At 47.5% G+C, this 6556-nt stretch overlaps 1 pseudogene; it reads left to right on the forward strand.

Annotated features, from left to right (window-relative positions):
- The first annotated feature begins 1979 nt into the window (after nucleotides 1-1979).
- Nucleotides 1980-2097, forward strand: LOC124557249 (annotated as a pseudogene).
- The last annotated feature ends 4459 nt before the right edge of the window (nucleotides 2098-6556 follow it).

Below are 6556 nucleotides of genomic sequence, written 5' to 3' on the forward strand. Positions count from 1 at the left end.
GTAGAGATGCTGGATGTAGTCCTGTGGAACGGCTTGCCATGCCTTTTCCACCTGGCGCCTCAGTTGGACCAGCGTTCGTGCTGGACGTGCAGACCGCGTGAGACGACGCTTCATCCAGTCCCAAACATGCTCAATGGGGGACAGATCCGGAGATCTTGCTGGCCAGGGTAGTTGACTTACACCTTCTAGAGCATGTTGGGTGGCACGGGATACATGCGGACGTGCAATGTCCTGTTGGAACAGCAAGTTCCCTTGCCGGTCTAGGAATGGTAGAACGATGGGTTCGATGACGGTTTGGATGTACCGTGCACTATTCAGTGTCCCCTCGACGATCACCAGTGGTGTACGGCCAGTGTAGGAGATCGCTCCCCACACCATGATGCCGGGTGTTGGCCCTGTGTGCCTCGGTCGTATGCAGTCCTGATTGTGGCGCTCACCTGCACGGCGCCAAACACGCATACGACCATCATTGGCACCAAGGCAGAAGCGACTCTCATCGCTGAAGACGACACGTCTCCATTCGTCCCTCCATTCACGCCTGTCGCGACACCACAGGAGGCGGGCTGCACGATGTTGGGGAGTGAGCGGAAGACGGCCTAACGGTGTGCGGGACCGTAGCCCAGCTTCATGGAGACAGTTGCGAATGGTCCTCGCCGATACCCCAGGAGCAACAGTGTCCCTAATTTGCTGGGAAGTGGCGGTGCGGTCCCCCACGGCACTGCGTAGGATCCTACGGTCTTGGCGTGCATCCGTGCGTCGCTGCGGTCCGGTCCCAGGTCGACGGGCACGTGCACCTTCCGCCGACCACTGGCGACAACATCAATGTACTGTGGAGACCTCACGCCCCACGTGTTGAGCAATTCGGCGGTACGTCCACCCGGCCTCCCGCATGCCCACTATACGCCCTCGCTCAAAGTCCGTCAACTGCACATACGGTTCACGTCCACGCTGTCGCGGCATGCTACCAGTGTTAAAGACTGCGATGGAGCTCCGTATGCCACGGCAAACTGGCTGACACTGACGGCGGCGGTGCACAAATGCTGCGCAGCTAGCGCCATTCGACGGCCAACACCGCGGTTCCTGGTGTGTCCGCTGTGCCGTGCGTGTGATCATTGGTTGTACAGCACTCTCGCAGTGTCCGGAGCAAGTATGGTGGGTCTGACACACCGGTGTCAATGTGTTCTTTTTTCCATTTCCAGGAGTGTATTTCTGTAGTGCTGCTTAATGCTGCGATTTACTTCTCCTAGCCACAGATTCCCAGTAACATGCAAAACAAAAGAAAAATGCTGTACAAAATAAGAGGAATATCACAATCTGGATCGACGTTGGACCTCGTAGCTGTGCAATTGCCAGCCACCAGCGTTCTGCCGGCCGGAGTGGTCGAGCGGTTCTAGGCGCTACAGTCTGGAACTGCGCGACCGCTACGGTCGCAAGTTCGAATCCTGCCTCGGGCATGGATGTGTGTGATGTCCTTAGGTTAGTTGGGTTTAAGTAGTTCTAAGTTCTAGGGGACTGATGACCATAGATGTTAAGTCCCATAGTGCTCAGAGCCATTTGAACCAGCCAACCAGCGTTCTCGAGGTACAGCCGTAGGCCCTCACATACTGCACCATGGCAGCCGTTTGAATGTCCACACACTTCGTGGCATTAGTGTGAAACCAAAGGCATGTCGGTGGGTGCTCATTTCGTTCAAAACTAAAGATGTGGAAGAGAGACAATTAGACTTTTATCAGCAGTAAAATTACATCTATAAGAACTGAAAAACTTATAGTCAACTATCCATCGACGGTGCTTTATCGTTTCCTTGAATTTAAGAAGAATTCATCTAGCGTCACCATTGAAGTGTGGATTGAACAGAGCAGCAAAGATATGTGGATATTATGCAGGCTATGAAAACCACTGAATATGGTCGACGTAGCTAGCTTTCAAATGAGAATGCATGTGTTACATTAATAATTGTAGTCTCTATCGTGTATTTTGGCAACGGACATGCCGCAGTGGATACACCGGTTCCCGTCAGATCGCCGAAGTTAAGCGCTGTCGGGCGTGGCCGGCACTTGGATGGGTGACCATCCGGGCCGCCATGTGCTGTTGCCATTTTTCGGGGTGCACTCAGCCTCGTGATGCCAATTGAGAAGCTACTCGACCGACTAGTAGCGGCTCCGGTCAAAGAAAATCGTCATAACGACCTGGAGGGTGGTGTGCTGACCACACGCCCCTCCTATCCGCATCCTCAGTGGTGGATGACACGGCGGTCGGATGGTACCGATGGGCCACTAGTGGCCTGAAGACGAAGTGCTATCGTGTATTTTGAGACGTGCGTATCGATTTTTATCTGTCGTCGCAATCAAACAAAGATATTTATTGTTACTCTGGCCTAGGAGGAGCGCAGTACGTAAAGGAATGGTTGTTATGCTAGCCGTGAGGTGGGATCGTGATGCTGTTTCCCACAAATGGACGGCAGAGGCGTTGTTGAAGCCACGGCTGATTGCGATGTATAACGAGAAGTGATAGCGCCCAGCAATTCTTTGCACTGCTACTTGTGGCATGACGTGTGGGAGCCATTTTATTAATGCGACTATGCTCTGGCGTTGACTGTCTGCAGTGGAATAAAGGGTGAGCGTCCTCGATATTTTGCGACTTATCTAGCAGTGCTATTTTCCGCAAAGATACGACTTTTCTTTCTACAGTGTCACCGACATTAATCCTACGATACCGCAGTACTTATGTTATTCTGATGATGCACTGCAGCGACCGCACTCTCTACGAAACACATCAGATGAATTGCGAATAATGACCATTATTAGCTGTAAAATAGAATGACGACAATGAAAATTTGTGCCGGACAGGGACTCGAACCGGGATAGCCCGTTTATCGTGAGCGGTCGCCTTACGAATTTTTTTTAGTCTCATTTTGTTCGGTTTGGTTCGTTGTATCTGCTCTAGGCGGACTTCGAAAGACACCCGTTTCAGTTCGTTGTTGATCCATTAACTCAGTTTTTTTTCTTTTTTTATTACGGAGGCAGCTAGCCCTCTGACCGAACACACTGAGTTACCGTGCCAGCTATCATTAAGCTGTCCGAGCATGACTCACGGCCCCACCCAAACTTCCATATGTGGTGAACCACTCGTCTACTCTCTGTAGTCGCACATCCATTATGTATATTCCCGTACAGATCAAAAATTATGGTTCAAATGGCTCTGAGCACTATGGGACTTAACATCTGAGGTCATCAGTCCCCTAGAACTTAGAACTACTTAAACCAAACTAACCTAAGGACAGCACACACATCCATGCCCGAGGCAGGATTCGAACCTGAGACCGTAGCAGCAGCGCGGTTCCGGACTGACGCGCCTAGAACCGCTCGGCCACAACGGCCGGCCGTACAGATCAGACTTATGGTTGACGACATATGGAAGTTTGGGTCTAGCCGTGAGTGGTGCACGGATATCCAAATGTTAACGTGACCGCTCGTGATAACAGGGAAATCCGGCTTTGAGTCCCGTTCCGGCACAAATTTTCATCGTTTTCATTCCATTCTACAGCTAATGGTAGTCATTATTCGCCATTGCGAATTCATCTGATGACATTCATCTTATGTGCTCCTGGTATGAATGCCAGTGGGAGGAATAAAGTCTGTTAGAAATGTTGGCCTCACTTGTGTGGTGCTAAGCACTGGTATGCAGTTATAGCTCCTAGCTTAATAAGGTCTTAAAGCAAGATATTTTTCTCATGGTCCTGTTTAGGAAAGTTGTTATTTCTTCGAGTGTAGATTGGCCTGCTGTGAGGAGTAAACTAAATCTAGGTGTAAGTTTAAAACACCCGTATATTACTGCATTCTCTGGCATTATTACTGCAGAGCGTAGAGGCACTGGCGGGAGGCAAAAACTGCAACAGAAAGTAAAGTATCAGCACTAACCCAGCGCCATTGAGCCAGCGCCGGAACAAGGAATGGTGTCGTGCAATCTCCGTTTGTAATTCTGATCGCACAAACACTGTAATTTTGTGTAGTTGTTTTGTTGATGCTGTGATTTTTCGTTAGTTATTTTATACATGTGATTCCCTTAAGGTACTCTGAGTGCAGTAATTCTAAAAGAGTTTCTATCTTAAAGAATGCAGTGGACATCTACAATTTGTCCGTTGGGTCTCATAAACGAGCTGTGTGCATAAACGGCACTTCTTACTACTGTGCTACAATCAGGATAGAGAAATTTAGTATCTCAATTCATTAAACCTCATGAGGGCTGCTGCCGGCGTATATGTTAACTGCTTCTGCGGGTGGATGTCCGTTAAACGAGTAACGGTTTGGGCAGGTGCTAGATAAAATTTTGAATATTCTTGTTCATCTGTAGGATTAACTTTCATTGATATAAGGGCAGATCCCGTTAAATTTTGTTAATGACTTTTGACTTAAAAGTTGCTTGCAGCAACGAATTTTTATGACCTGGTTAAGAATACTAATAGATCTTGCGGGGCTGTACCCGTGCTGGTGTTAACTGTTGATGTGGGCAGAACCCCGGCTGCTCTGTCCAACAGTTTGGGGCAGGTGAAATATTGTTCAGGCATAACATTGCTGAATAGCAAAATTCTAAGTCGGCTAGAGCCCTTGAGATTTTAAAATTTAAATTAAAAAAGGGAGCAGTGTTTCTATTTTTTTAACTGTTAACTGTTTGATAATTAAAGGTATTGCAAATAATGTGTCTGTGCAGAAACCAATGAATGAAGAAACTCACACTGTAATAATAGTTGTGTTAATATAGGTGAAAAAATATTTTTTAATAAAATTTCAGTGACGTTAGACGTGAGGATCATTGCACCCAAGCAAATCTGCTAAGTCGTTAATTTGGTACTATTAGTTTCATATTTCATGTTCTCCATGAAGTTCGAGTACAGCGTTAACACAGTGGCTAGCGTGTAACGTTGTACACCGTGTGTAATACATACATGATATAAATATGCAGGGTGTTACAAAAAGGTACGGCCAAACTTTCAGGAAACATTCCTCACACACAAAGAAAGAAAATATGTTATGTGGACATGTGTCCGGAAACGCTTACTTTCCATGTTAGAGCTCATTTTATTACTTCTCTTCAAATCACATTCATCATGGAATGGAAACACACAGCAACAGAACGTACCAGCGTGACTTCAAACACTTTGTTACAGGAAATGTTCAAAATGTCCTCCGTTAGCGAGGATACATGCATCCACCCTCCGTCGCATGGGATCCCTGATGCGCTTTTGCAGCCCTAGAGAATGGCGTATTGTATCACAGCCGTCCACAATACGAGCACGAGGAGTGTCTACATTTGGTACCGGGGTTGCGTAGACAAGAGCTTTCAAATGCCCCCATAAATGAAAGTCAAGAGGGTTGAGGTCAGGAGAGCGTGGAGGCCATGGAATTGGTCCGCCTCTATCAACCCATCGGTCACCGAATCTGTTGTTGAGAGGCGTACGAACACTTCGACTGAAATTTGCAGGAGCTCCATCGCGCATGAACCACATGTTGTGTCGTACTTGTAAAGGCACATGTTCTAGCAGCACAGGTAGAGTATCCCGTATGAAATCGTGATAACGTGCTCCATTGACCGTAGGTGGACGAAACTAAAATGAGCTCTAACATAGAAATTAAGCCATTTCCGGACACATGTCCACATAACATCCTTTCTTTATTTGTGTGTGAGGAATGTTTCCTGAAAGTTTGGCCGTACCTTTTTGTAACACCCCGTATAATCGAAAACACTGTCCCTCACTCGTTCCCGCTATATCTGTTAAGGACAACTGTGAGGATAACAATGCATCAAGCTAAAATTTGTCGTCATATTGATAGGCGTGGAGTTAAAGTGCCGCATAGATCCAGAATGAGATTTTCACTCTGCAGCGGAGTGTGCGCTGATATGAAACTTCCTGGCAGATTAAAACTGTGTGCCCGACCGAGACTCGAACTCGGGACTTTTGCCTTTCGTGGGCAAAGCACTTGCCCGCGAAAGGCAAAAGTCCCGAGTTCGAGTCTCGGTCGGGCACACAGTTTTAATCTGCCAGGAAGTTTCATATCAGCGCACACTCCGCTGCAGAGTGAAAATCTCATTCTGGAAACACCCCCCAGGCTGTGGCTAAGCCATGTCTCCGCAATATCCTTTCTTTCAGGAGTGCTAGTTCTGCAAGGTTCGCAGGAGAGCTTCTGTAAAGTTTGGAAGGTAGGAGACGAGGTACTGGCAGAAGTAAAGCTGTGAGTACCGGACGTGAGTCGTGCTTCGGTAGCTCAGTTGGTAGAGCACTTGCCCACGAAAGGCAAAAGTCCCGAGTTCGAGTCTCGGTCGGGCACACAGTTTTAATCTGCCAGGAAGTTGCCGCATAGATGATTATTAAGCCTTCTTTCCATAGTTTGGAGTAATTGTGCTGGGACGAGGACAGCACGCTTGGGTGTCAAACAATGTTTCCTGAACGATCATATTCGCAATATGATAACATTGCCTCCATACAATACTGGGAAATAAGGGAGTAATAAAACTGCTTTCCCGGCGAAGTATTAGACTACAAATGATGCTGGGTGTA

The sequence above is a fragment of the Schistocerca americana genome, chromosome 1 (assembly GCF_021461395.2).
Source record: "Schistocerca americana isolate TAMUIC-IGC-003095 chromosome 1, iqSchAmer2.1, whole genome shotgun sequence".
In the NCBI taxonomy this organism is placed as follows: Eukaryota; Metazoa; Arthropoda; class Insecta; order Orthoptera; family Acrididae; genus Schistocerca; species Schistocerca americana.